The sequence below is a fragment of the Dryobates pubescens genome, chromosome 20 (genome assembly GCF_014839835.1).
Source record: "Dryobates pubescens isolate bDryPub1 chromosome 20, bDryPub1.pri, whole genome shotgun sequence".
NCBI lineage: Eukaryota > Metazoa > Chordata > Aves > Piciformes > Picidae > Dryobates > Dryobates pubescens.
In genome coordinates this window covers 18549770-18563932 of record NC_071631.1, presented here as the reverse complement: position 1 = coordinate 18563932, position 14163 = coordinate 18549770, and positions in this window count along the sequence as shown.

The following is a 14163-nucleotide window of genomic DNA, read 5'->3' as shown; positions in this document are numbered from 1 at the left end:
CATCTGTTAAGGTTATCAACCCAACTGCAGAGCAATTCCCAGACAAGAAAACCTAGGAAGGTGGAGCTGCAGATGAGGAGTGGGTCAGGAACTCATGAGCAATAACCATTACCAAAGTGTAATTATCCCTAACCAGGCAGAACCAACAGCAGAAGCTCAAAGCCACAGGACACAGTCACCGCTTCCACTCGTCGCGAGCTGGGTCACCTTCAGAAGGAAGCAAACCCACTCCTGTGATTACCTGTGAGAAGGGTTAGCAAGGCAGGAAGGATCTGCAGAGTTGGGCAGCAGAAATCCATGGAACATGCCATTTGATTTTTGTCCTACAGCTTAATGTGTGATTCACTCTCTCTCAGCCGTACTTGGCCTGATGTCTCCCTGCTCAAGCCATCAGAAATTGAGTTTTCAGCTGTTCTGATGGGCATGGCGTTGCCAGGGGTGGGGAGAGGAGGGGGAAGGGTTCCTCAGTTCAGGAAGGACCTCAGGGAAGTGCTTGAAAGAGTCCAAGGAAGAGCCACAAAAACGATTAAGGGAGAGGAACATCTCCCTGCTGAAGACCGGCTGAGGGAGCTGGGGGTCTTGGGCTTCGAGCAGAGGAGCCTCAGAGGGGAGGCTTCTGCCATTGAACCTGGGGCCCAGTGTCAAGACAGCTGAAGTGTAACTGCACCTCAGGTCCTCTGCAATGGGGAACAACTTCTTCCTAACATCCAATCTCAATCTCCCCATTTCTAGTTCTGCTCCATTCCCCCCAGTTCCTATCACTCCCTGACACCCTCAAAAGTCCCTCCCCAGCTTTCTTGGAGCCCCCTTCAGATCCTGGAAGGCCACAAGAAGGTCTCTTGGGAGCCTTCTCTTCTCCAGACTGAACAGCTCCAACTCCTTCAGTCTGTCCTCATAGGAGAGGCGCTCCAGCCCTCTGCTCATCCTCAGACCTGTCTGTCAGCTCTGAATCTCTGCTCCCAGTGTGCTCCTCTGCCACCTGACATCTCCTGTGTTCCCTGTGCCCCTGCTCAAGCTGGTGATCCAGTTTCTTGCAGATGACTGATCATGGGATTAGTGCCTCCTCCAGCCAGAGCAGGACAGTTGGAACCACATCAGTCGTTTAGACCTTCATGAAAGCCATGCCTGTCCCTGGCTGACAGAGGCTGATCATTTACCTGAGCAGGGTTCTCCAGCTGACTGCCAGGTCATGAGAGCCATGCAAGCATCAACCCAGAGGACAAGGTGTAGAGCAACAGGATGCCTTTGAACAGCTCAAGTGGAGATTTCCAATAGACAACAAGTCTCCTGAGGAAAAGAAGGCTGAGAGGAGTCCTTGTTGTTCTCTACAGCAACCTGAAAGGAGGTGATAGTGAGGTTGGTGTTGGCCTCTTCTCCCAAGTAACTAATGACAGGGCAAGAGGAAGTGACCTCAAGACGTGCCAGGGGAGGTTTAGATTGGGTATTAGTCACAATTAGGAACAATTTATTTACTGCAAGAGCAGTCAGGCATTGGCCCAGGCTGCCCTTGGAGGTGATGGAGTCACCATCCCCTGAGGTGTTTGAAAAATGAGGAGATGTGGCACTCTGGGGACATGGCCTAGTGGTCATAGAGGAGTTGGGTAGAAGGCTGGACCTGATGCTCTTCGAGGTCTTTTACAACCTTAATGATTCTATGATCCTTTAGGCTGGTGTGATGGCTGCAAGCACACTGTACCATTGTGCCTGCTCCCTGGGAAGTGCTCTCCTCTGATGGACCTGGTGTTTCCTTTGGCCATGGCGTGGAAACTCACATGTTCCTTCCATCTGATTGAAGCTGGGAGTGTTTCTGTTCAGCCTTTGTATCCAGCCCTTAACTCGTGCAGGATGGGTGAGAAGGGTGCCTGGGGTGAGGGCAGGATTTGAGGGGTGCCCCTGAAGGATTTAATCATGGAATCATTTGGGTTGGAAAAGACCTTCAGGATTGAGTAGCTGTGCTCTAAGCAGTGGTAAGGGTTGTGTTTGAAGAAGTGTCCCTTTTGGGGTCAAATATATGTCTAGACAGCCAACTCTTATTAGTGGCTGAAATGTTTCCCTCCTGGCCTCGTAAAAACATACTATCACCTCTGAAACATGCTTCTGGAGAGAAATGTTTCTGCTCTGGAGCTGTAAGAAGCACCTGAGCCTTGCTGCCAGTGGAAAAAGCAGAGGGAGGGAAAAAAAAACCACTTCTCTGGTTTTCCAGGGAAGCTTTGGGTGGCATACAGGGCACCATCACCTTGTGCTGGAGGCAGCCTTCACACACACACACACACACACACACACACACACACACTCACACACACACTCACACACACTCACACACACACACACACACACACACACACACACACACACACACACTCTCACACACACACACACACTCACACACACACACACACACACTCACACACACACTCACACACACACACACTCACACACACACACTCTCACACACACACACACACTCACACACACACACTCACACACACACTCTCACACACACACTCTCACACACACACACTCACACACACACACTCACACACACACTCACACACACACACTCTCACACACACACACACACTCACACACACACTCACACACACACACTCTCACACACACACACACACTCACACACACACACTCACACACACACTCACACACACACACTCTCACACACACACACACACTCACACACACACTCTCACACACACACACACACACACACACACACACACACACACACACACACACTCACACACACACTCACACACACACACACTCTCACACACACACACACACACACACTCACAGAATCACCAAGGTTGGAAGGGACCTCAAAGGTCATCAAGTCCAGCCCTGCAGCACTTCCAGTTTGAATTGATCCCATTTACAGTATCACAGTATCACTAAGGTTGGAAGAGACCCCAAGGATCATCGAGTCCAACCACAGACCTCATGACTAGACCATGGCACCAAGTGCCACATCCAATCCCCTCTTGAACACCTCCAGGGATGGGGACTCCACCACCTCCCTGGGCAGCACATCCCAATGACGAACGACTCGCTCGGTGAAGAACTTTCTCCTCACCTCGAGTCTAAACCTCCCCTGGCGCAGCTTGAGACTGTGTCCTCTTGTTCTGGTGCTGGTTGCTGGGAGAGGAGGCCAACCCCTTCCTGGCTACAACCACCCTTCAGGGAGTTGTAGAGGGCAATGAGGTCACCCCTGATTCTTCTCTTCTCCAGGCTAAACAACCCCATCTCCCTCAGCCTCTCCTCACAGGGCTGTGCTCAAGGCTTCTCCCCAGCTTTGTTGCCCTTCTCTGGACACCTTCAAGTGTCTCAGTGTCCTTCCTAAACTGAGGGGCCCAGAACTGGACACAGGACTCAAGGTGTGGCCTAACCAGTGCTGAGCACAGGGCACAATGACTTCCCTGCTCCTGCTGGCCACACTATTCCTAATGCAGGCCAGGATGCCATTGGCCTTCTTGGCCACCTGGGCACACTGCTGGCTCATGTTTAGGTGGCTGTCAATCAGCACCCCCAGGTCCCTCTCTGTTTGGCAGCTCTCAGCCACTCTGACCCCAGCCTGTAGCTCTGCATGGGGTTGCCATGGCCAAAGTGCAGCCCCTGGCACTTGGACTTGTTAAATGCCATGCCATTAGACTCTGCCCATCTGTCCAGTCAGTCGAGGTCCCTCTGCAAGACTATCTCTTCTTTTCAGAGGAGGAGGTAGGTAGCCAATTGCTTTCCAGAACTGTGCCTGTGGAGCCATGTGGAGCTCCCACAAAAGGCCTGGAAGACCTTTTTTGCACCCCACAGCTTGCCACAGAGCCATCGTGGCAGGGAGAGGGCTGTTCAGAGCCCTCCTGGCTTCTGGCTTTGGTTTGCCTCAGCAAAGACACACAAAAGGCATCCCAGCAAGGTAAATGATGCAGTTGGTGCCACCCCTGACCCACAGCTTCCCAGGTGACGAGGTTCTTGTGGGCAGGCATCTGCGAGCACCCCATCTTTGTCCCAGAGGTAGCTTGTGGCATTTCATTTGCATTCCAGCCACGTTGCCAGGGCTGTTTGTACCCCTTGACATATATCTGGATGCAAAGAGCCACGCAAGTTGCCACCACTGGTGCCCAAACCCTGCTGTCTGGGCAAACACAAATCCATTTCAGATCAAAGCCTGCCTGTTTGTAAGCAAATGGTGCGTTGAGGAGAGCAGGCTGTAAATTCAAGGCAGAGCCTTTTCAGTGCTCCCCCAGCAGTGTCTGGATGCTTCCCAAATCTCTGCTAATTGGCCCCTGGAGACACTCCCCCTTCCCCCCCCCCTGCTGCTGCCCCTTCCTCCCCCATTCACTGCACCCTCCTCGGTTTTCTGAGCCTGAGGGGGGGATGAAATCCCTCAATGGTTTGTGTGTGTGGGGAGCATTTTGTATCCACATAAAACCATCATAGGTTTGGATATCAGCTAACACCTCCTCTAACTAAAGAGCCCACCCAGTGCTGACACCACCAGGAACACCCAGCTTGCCCCAGCACAGACAAAAGGATGGGATTTGGACCTCAGGCTGCGTTTTCCCCCAGTGTTGTCCAGGCAGAGCTGGTAATGGGGAGCAGGTGGGTGGAATTGAGCCTGGCCCAGGGTATTTCTGACAGTGGGTAATAAAGGATTACAGTTTGAAAGAGTGAGATTTGGGGCTTTCATGCTGTTAGCATCACAATGAACTGCCAGCCCCAAGGTAAGGGAGATGACCTGGAAGTCTGCTCTTCCAGGAAGCCATATCAATCACTCCCCAGCTCCTCCACCCCAGCCCTACTTTGCCACAAAGGCAGCAGCTCTGCCAGCAGTGCTGGGGGAGGTGGCAGGAGAAGGTTTCCCCTCTGGATTTACCTCCTGCTCAGGCTTCAGGAGCAGCAGCCAGCCAGGGAAAAGCAGTTTCAGTCCAATGAACATTGGCACTGAAGGTCTTCCCTTGCTGGCTGCTGCCTCCCATGAACAGTGATTTTGCAGCTTCAAAGGGGCTGATCAGAAGGCTGGGGACAGACTTTTGAGCAGGGCCAGCTGTGACAGGACAAGGGGTGATGGCTTGAAACTCAGAGAAGGAGACTCAGACTGCAAAGGAGGAAGAAATGTTTGACTCTGAGGGTGGTGAGGCTCTGTCCCCGGTTGCCCAGAGAGGTGGGACCATTGCAGGTCAGGTTGTTTGGGGCTGTGAGCAACCTGCTCTAGTTGCAGATGTCCTTGCTGACTGCAGAGAGGTTGGACTGGATGAGCTTTGAAAGTCTTTTGCAACCCAAACTAATCTGGGATGTTACAATTTGGGTCCCTGTGCCCCTGTCCCAGCACCATTTCCCCTTTCTCCATATGGTGCTTGATGAGCTTCTGGTGGCTTCTCATATGTGTGAGTTGAGTCCAGCTCTGCCCTTGTTTGTTTGTTTTCCACCTCTTTGTAGCTTAGTAAAGCTTCGGTAGCAGAAGCAACCCCACACAGAGGAAATATTGGAGACCAGGACTGTGCAAACAGCTGACTTTTCATCTCATGGGCTTGAGTCAGTCATCAGCAGATTTGCAGATGACACCAAGCTAGGAGCAGATGTTGCTCGGTTAGAGGATAGAAGGGCTCTGCAGAGGGACCTTGCCAGGCTGGACAGCTGGGCAGAGGCCAACAGGATGGCATTCAACAAGTCCAAGTGCCAGGGGCTGCACTTTGGCCACAACAACCCCATGCAGAGCTACAGGCTGGGGTCAGAGTGGCTGAGAGCTGCCAAACAGAGAGGGAGCTGGGGGTGCTGATTGACAGCTGCCTGAACATGAGCCAGCAGTGTGCCCAGGTGGCCAAGAGAGCCAAGGGCATCCTGGCCTGCATCAAGAATAGTGTGGCCAGCAGGAGCAGGGAAGTCATTGTGCCCCTGTACTCCACACTGGTTAGGCCACACCTTGAGTCCTGGGTCCAGTTCTGGGCCCCTTAGTTTAAGAAGGACATTGAGAGACTTGAATGTGTCCAGAGAAGGGCAACAAGGCTGGGGAGAGTCCTTGAGCACAGCCCTGTGAGGAGAGGCTGAGGGAGCTGGGGTTGTTTAGCCTGGAGAAGAGGAGGATCAGGGGTGACCTCATTGCTCTCTACAAGTCCCTGAAGGGAGGTTGTAGCCAGGTGGGGGTTGGTCTCTTCTCCCAGGCAAGCAGCAACAGAACAAGAGGACACAGTCTCAAGCTGCACCAGGGGAGGTTTAGGCTGGATGTTAGGAAGAAATTCTTCATATAGAGAGAGATTGGCCATTGGGATGTGCTGTCCAGGGAGGTGGTGGAGTCACCATCCCTGGAGGTGTTTAGGAGGAGACTTGATAGGGTGCTTGGTGCCATGGTCTAGTCATGAGGTCTGTGGTGACAGGTTGGACTGGATGATCTTTGAGGTCTCTTGCAACCTTGGTGATTCTGTGATTCATTCTGAGTTTATCTTGATTGACTTCTCCCAAGAAAACTGCAAATGCTAAATATTTTTTTTAAGTTTTGGGACTTCTTTTGGGGGGGGTCAGGAAAACAATTTCATTTCTCTCAGCATGCAGTGCTTGCTACTTTCTTGTTGTTTCCTCCCTTTTTTGTTCTTTTAATCCATGTGGTTCTCTTTTGAAACAGAGCTTTGTTTGCAAAGGAAATGTCAACATTTTTAGACTTGAGAATATCAAGGGAAAGCTGCTCTGCTATTGCAATATTTCTTTTTCTTTTTTTTTTTTTTGTTGCCAAACAACCCAATTAAATTGTTGTGAGTTTACAGCTGAGTGAAACTTGAAGAAAAATCTGTTTGAAAAGAAAAGAAAAGAAGGAAGAAGAAGAAGAAGAAGAAGAAGAAGAAGAAGAAGAAGAAGAAGAAGAAGAAGAAGAAGAAGAAGAAGAAAGAAGAAGAAGAAGAAAGAAGAAGAGAAAGAAGAAGAGAAAGAAGAAGAAGAAAGAAGAAGAGAAAAAAAGAAGAAAGAAGACAGAAAAAAAGAAGAAAGAAGAAGAAAAAAAGAAGAAAGAAGAAAGAAGAATGAAGAAGAAGAAAGAGGAAAGAAGAAAGAGGAAAGAAGAAAGAAGAAAGAAGAAGAAAGAAAGAAGAAAGAAGAAGAAAGAAAGAAGAAAGAAGAAAGAAGAAAGAAGAAAGAAGAAAGAAGAAAGAAGAGAAAGAAGAAGAAGAAGAAGAAAGAAGAGGAAGAAGAAGAAAAAGGAAGAAGACAGAGGAAAGAAGAAAGAAGAGAAAGAAGAAAGAAAGAAGAAAGAAGAAGAAGGAAGAAAGAAGAAGAAAAAGAAAGAAGAAGAAAGATGAAAGAAGAAGAAAGAAGAAGGAAAAAAAAGAAAGAAGGAAGAAGAAAGAAGAAGAAAAATAAAGAAGAAAGAAGAAGAAAAAGAAAGAAGAAAGAAGAAGAAAGAAGAAAGAAGAAAAAGAAAGAAGAAAAGAAAGAAGAAAGGAGAAAGAAGAAAGAAGAGAAAGAAGAAGAAGAAGAAGAGGAAGAAGAAAAAGAAAGAAGACAGAGGAAAGAAGAAAGAAGAAGAAAGAAAAAACAAGAAGAAAAAGAAAGAAGAAAGAAGAAGAAAAAGAAAGAAGAAAGAAGAAGAAGGAAGAAAGAAGAAGAAAAAGAAAGAAGAAGAAAGATGAAAGAAGAAGAAAGAAGAAGAAGAAAAAGAAAGAAGAAGGAAGAAGAAAGAAGAAGAAATGCTTTGCCTTGAAAATACCAAGAGGGAAGGACCAGTTGGTAGCACACAGACCAACCCATGGCAGGTGCTCCACAGGCACAGGAGTGAATTTGAATTGCCACAGAATGTGTGCAGCTGATTAGTAGGAGCAAGAATTGCTTGCCCCAAGTCGCAGCAGGAGCAGAGGGTGAAAAGCAATGAAGGACGTTCGTGGCAGAGCAGGATTTTGAGCACAGGATGGTGTGTGGAAGGTGAAAGCTAGAGGTGTAAATATGAGAACTCCTCTTTCTGACCTGGCAACAACAAGTTCCTCTCAGGCAATTCACAGAGATCTTCCCAAGACCCCCAGGAAGTATCTGGAAGCGTTCCCACAGCATAAATACTCTTGACATCTGCCACTGAACAGTCTGCTGTGTGAAATGGAGCAAAACTCCTTGCATTCTCTATCTGCTTTCCACACTGTGATGATCTAAGTTCACCTTCTCTCTTCTTCCCATCTCCCAATGCCTTTCTTTGCATCTTTGCTCCAGTTGGTGCTACGGTGACCTTGTGTCCCCGGGAAAGGGCTGTTGCCACAGGAGCTGAGGTGATGGGGAGCTTTGGCAAGGCTGCTGGATGCTGCCCAACTGTGCGGTCCCTGCTGCCTCCCAGAATGACAAACAGCTTCTCCAAAGCCTCGCAGCACCTTCTGTGTTCTGACCAGGGAATTGGGAGTGTGGCTCCTTCTGATGCAAGTGGAAAAGAACAAGCCCAGAGCTATCTCTTAAACTTGAGGTTTAGCAGATTTCCAATTACAGAATCACAGAATTGTCAGGGTTGGAAAGGACCTCAAGGCTCAGCCAGTCCCAACCCCCCTGCCATGGCCAGGGACACCTCACACTGCAGCAGGTTGCTCACAGCCACATCCAGCCTGGATGCAAAAACTTCCAGGGATGAGGCTTCCACCACCTCCCTGGGCAACCTGTGCCAGTCTCTCACCACCCTCCTGGGGAAGAACTTCTTCCTAACATCCAATCTCAATCTGCCTATTTCTAGTTTTCTTCCATTCCCCCCAGTCCTATCACTCCCTGACACCCTAAAATGTCCCTCCCCAGCTTTCTTGCAGGCCTCCTTCACATATTGTCATCTTCCTGGTTTGTGTTATCTGTGCCCAGCACCTGACATGCAGAAGGCATGCTTTGAAGGACAAGTAAGTTCTCCTGATCATGAAAATAGCCATAGTAAATTACATAACCCATGGGAATCACTCCCAAAGACCCTGGGGGAGCTGGATGCCCATGTTCTGTTTTGGCCAGACCTTCTGTCCATGGCAGATCTCCTCTAGACTTTGGTGCTTTGTGTCTTCTTCTTCCATGGGGCTATGTGGGATGAAGGCAGAAGTTTGACGCTGGCAGCTGTTCTGCCCATGAGTTTCAGCCTCACCGCTTCAGCAGCTCCCAGAGGAAAGCCACCAGGCCCCAGCAGCTGTGGTATGAGAGGTGAAGATAGGACCCAAAAGGTAGGGAGATATCTCTGTGGTATGAGCATGAAGTGGTCCCACCAGGGCTTGGTATTTGTTTGTGCAGGAGCTGACTTGAGATGGGTGAAGTTTACCCTTCTGGAAAGGGTTAGTGAGAGACCCAAACATCACTTCCACCCCGCTTCCATCTGCCTATAAATGGCAGGTGAAAGCAGCCAGCTTGGCTTTTTCTGCTTCAAGTGAGTGCAAAATGCAAATCAATGGACTAAATAACAGAGCAGGGTTACCAGTTTGAGTGACTGACAACTGGGAGCCAGGGGGGGAGAAGGAGGGGAAAAAAAAGCCATCAGGTTATTTGGAGGAAAGTAATAGCACAAGAATTCCATTTGCCTCTTGTCTTTGGAGCCTGTTCAGCTTGGCTTGGTTTTGTTCAACCTGACTGGAACCCTATAATTTTGTGTAAATGAAAGATGATGCTGATAGATGGCTGAAGGTATTTAAAAGACCTGTGGATGTGATGCTGATGGATGTGGTTCAGTGATAGCAGCTTAGCAGCAGTAGTGGGGTTGTGAGCTCTAGGTGAGTGGTTGGACTTGATGCCCCATCCCTGCAACCATTCCAGGTCAGGCTGTCTGAGGCTCTCAGCAACCTGATGTCCCTGCTCACTGCAGTGGGGTTGGACTAGATGAGCTTTAAAGGTCCCTTCCAACCCAAACCATTCTGTGATGGTCTCAAAGGTCTCTTCCCACCTATGAAGAACTTCTTCCTAACATCCAGCCTGAACCTCCCCTGGCACAGCCTGAGACTGTGTCCTCTTGTTCTGGTGCTGGTTGCCTGGGAGAAGAGACCAGCCCCCACCTGGCTACAACCTCTCTTCAGGTAGTTGTAGAGAGCAAGAAGGTCTCCCCTGAGCCTCCTCTTCTCCAGGCTCACCTCCTCAACAGGTCTGTGACTGTAAGCAGCAGTTGAGAAGCTGCCCTGCCAGCTTGTGAAAGGGAATTGCAACACTGGGGAAGAGCAGCTTGCAAGTTAACCATTCTTCCTCATTTGATAACCCAGGGTAGTTATTAAGCACTCAGAGGTGAGAGGGAAAGCAGCACACAGCTCTCACTTCAAAAGTGACTCGGGATTAGGAAAGCTTTAACCATAAAACTTTGCATGTTCAGTAATTCCTCCTTTGTGCACCAAAGCCTCATTAACCATGGTCAGCTACCAGTCAGACTTGTTATTTGCTACAGGCTCCTGCCTTCCTGGGACAGTTTCAGGCAGTGTCTGCCAGGTGACTGGTTTAGAACATCAAAGCATACCCTCTGGGCAAGGTTTGGTCCCTGCATTGGGTGGCTGTAAGGGCGAAAGTGGAGCAAGGAAGTTGTGACCTCTCTTGTGGAAGCAGAATCAAGTGCAGATAGAAGACAGCAGAGGATGAATGAAAACATTTGACTCTCTTGCTCCAGGTTTCCTAGGAGGGTTTTGTTTTAATGGAATGGAGCCTTGTTTGCTGAGCATAACCTCTTGCCTCCCCTTGTAAGTGTGTGCTCCCCACTTTAATTAAGAGGGATGCAAATGGAACGTTGCATCTTGCCGAGGGGGCAGGAAGGGTGGAGCTGAGGCCACCCTCTGCTGCGTGGCACCATGCAGCTTGACACAATCAGCCCTCACTGTTCATACTCACTTTGCAGCACAAGATGGGAAGGGCAGCAATTCCCTGGGCTTAAAAGAGCCCAAAGTTGGCAAATGCTACGAGGCAGGGTTCCTCTGAGCTGCACAAACTTGGCTCAGGTTGTACCCTGGCTCTCAGATGCAGAATGACCTAACTGCCTTTTGCTATCATAGAATCATTTTGGTTGAAAAAAGACCTTCAGGGGCTTTGAGTGCAGCCATTACCTGACTCTACCAACTCTGGTGCTACACCATGTCCCTTTGCCCCTCAGCACCACATCTCTGTGTCTTTTCAACACCTCCAGGGATGGGGATTCAACCACTTCTCTCTGGAGCCTCTGTTCCAGTCTTTGAAAACCTTTTTGGTGAAGAAGTTTCTTCTAATATCTAACTTAAACCTCCCCTGGTGCAACTTGGAGCCATCTCCTCTCATCCTATCACTGTTTATTAAGTGGAAGAGACCAATGTGCACCTTGCTGCAATCAGTTTGCATTGCCTGGGCCACAGAATCACTGAGGAAACCAATATGGGGCTGAGCATCAACCTGGGGCTGTATGGCTGCAAGTGTGGATGTTTGGCATGTTTGGTTTGAGCAGATGGGTGATGAGTTGAAAAGTAGAAGCAAGAGGAGGTCACAGGATGTTAGGGGTTGGAAGGGACCTCTGGAGATCTTTGAGTCCAGCCCCACTGCCAGAGCAGGAGCATACAATCTAGCTCAGATCACACAGGAACACATCCAGACAGGCCTTGAAAGTTTCCAGAGAAGGAGGCTCCACAACCCCTCTGGGCAGCCTGCTCCAGTGCTCTGTGAGCCTCACAGTGAAGTTGTTCCTCCTCATGTTGAGGTGGAACCTCCTGTGCTAGAGTTTGCATCCATTGCCCCCCTGCCTTCTCACAGGGTAAAACTGAGAAGAGCTTGGTGCAAGCTTTAACACTTAAATAAGGAGGACACTGCTCTACTGGGGTGAGCCCCTGAGGGGTGCCAAGGGGAGGTGGAACAAACAGGCAGAGCAGGGCACATGTGAGACCTTCAGTCCCACAGGGGTTTCAGCGGTGTGCAGCAAAGAGTTAACTGCCTCTGGGAGGACTGATGTGCTTGGCACATGCACACCTCCCTCCAGACAGTGCACAAACACAGGGAGCTGCTTTGTGTGCCCCTGCCTGTGTGCCCTGGCTTAAAGTCACCTTTGTGCTGAGGGTGAGCATATGGTTTATGTATTTCAGAGGAAGGAGCACGAGATTGGAGCATGACGTCTGCTGCACAGGGGTGAAACTGCTCTAGAGCTCAGTGTCTGGGCTGTTGGATCTCCAGAGCTTGAAAGCAGTGGGGGGATCCATTGAACTGGGTAGTTTCAGATGTCACCTCTGCTGCCCACCTTCATTGTTGTTCTTAATGGCATTGGCAGGAAGGATCTCAGACAGAATTTGGCAGGGAGGAGATCAAAACCCTTGTCTGGCATTGGTAGGACTTCTCCTTTGAGTCATGCTCACATTAAGCCCTCAAAACTCAAATGCATGCACAGAGAGATGAATGCTGAGCAGATGGCTTCCAACCACTGCACTCAGGGATCCCCTTCCTTCTTGCAGAAGCTGGAGGCACAGGAGTTCTACAGGGAAAGACAAAGGATGAGCAACTAGTTGGAGTTTGGGTTTCTGCTCAGTTCCTATTGTTATAAGGACCAGGTCCAGAAACTGAAGACAAGATCCCTCTTGACTTGAATGGATTTTACAGCCAGCTCTGATTTTACTTCCAACCAACTCTCAGAGCATGAGCTCAAGCTGCACCAGGGGAGGTTCAGGCTGGATGTTAGGAAGAAATTCTTCCCAGAAAGAGAGATTGGCCATTGGAATGTGCTGCCCAGGGGGGTGGTGGAGTCACCATCACTGGAGGTGTTTAAGAAGAGACTGGATAAGGCACTTGATGCCATGGTTTAGTTGATTAGATGGTGTTGGGTGATAGGTTGGACTCCATGATCTCAAAGGTCTTTTCCAACCTGGTTAATGCTATTCTATTCTATTCTATTCTATTCTATTCTATTCTATTCTATTCTATTCTATTCTATTCTATTCTATTCTATTCCATTCCATTCCATTCCATTCCATTCCATTCCATTCCATTCCATTCCATTCCATTCCATTCTATTCTAATGTGGACTTCATATAGCATGCAGGATGTTTCCACCAGTGCTGATGGGCAACACACCCAATGCATTGGCCTGGGGCTTTGGAAAACATCCCTAGGAGGACGTGAATATCTGGACCTGGAAAGGAGCTTTTCTGCTTCCTGTGAAAGGCTGAGAGACCTGGAGCTGTTTAGTCTGGACTGAGAGGGGATCCTATTAATGTTGATAAATATCTGAAGGATGGGTGTCAGGTAGAAGTCTCTTTTCAATGGTATCCTGTGATAGGATGGGGGCCAAGGGACACAAACTGGAACACAGGAGGTTTCACTTACACATGAGGAGAAACTTCTTTGTTGTGAGGGTGCTGGAGCCCTGGAGCAGGCTGCCCAGAGAGGTTGTGCAGTCTCCTTCTCTAGAGACTTCCAAAATCCATCTGGACATGTTCCTCTGTGACCTACCCTAGGTGATCCTGCTTTGGCAGAGTTGGACTTGATGATCTCCAGAGCTCCCTTCCAACCCCTGCCATTTTGTAGTTCTCCTGCCCCATTCTTCCTACTGTGGCCCTTCCACGGGATGCTGCAGAAATCATAGTGGAGATAGAATAGAGTAGAGTAGAGTAAAGCAGAGCAGAGCAGAGTAGAGTAGAGTAGAATAGAATAGAATAGAATAGAATAGAATAGAATAGAATAGAATAGAATAGAATAGAATAGAATAGAAATAGGAGTAGGATAGGATAGGATAGAATAGAATAGAATAGAATAGAATAGAATAGAATAGAATAGAATAGAATAGAATAGAATAGAATAGAAATAGGAGTAGGATAGGATAGGATAGGATAGGATAGGATAGGATAGGATAGGATAGGATAGGATAGGATAGGATAGGATAGGATAGGGTAGGATAGGATAGGGTAGGATAGGATATAATGGAATAGAATGGAATGGAATAGAATAGAATGGAATGGAATAGAATAGAATACAATAGAATAGAATAGAATAGAATAGAATAGAATAGAATAGAATAGAATAGAATAGAATAGAATAGAAATAGGAGTAGGATAGGATAGGATAGGATAGGATAGGATAGGATAGGATAGGATAGGATAGGATAGGATATAATGGAATAGAATGGAATGGAATGGAATGGAATGGAATGGAATGGAATGGAATGGAATAGAATGGAATAGAATAGACCAGGTTGGAAGAGACCTTTGAGATCATGATGTCCAACCTGTCATCATGAAGGTGAGAAGTGTGGCCCTT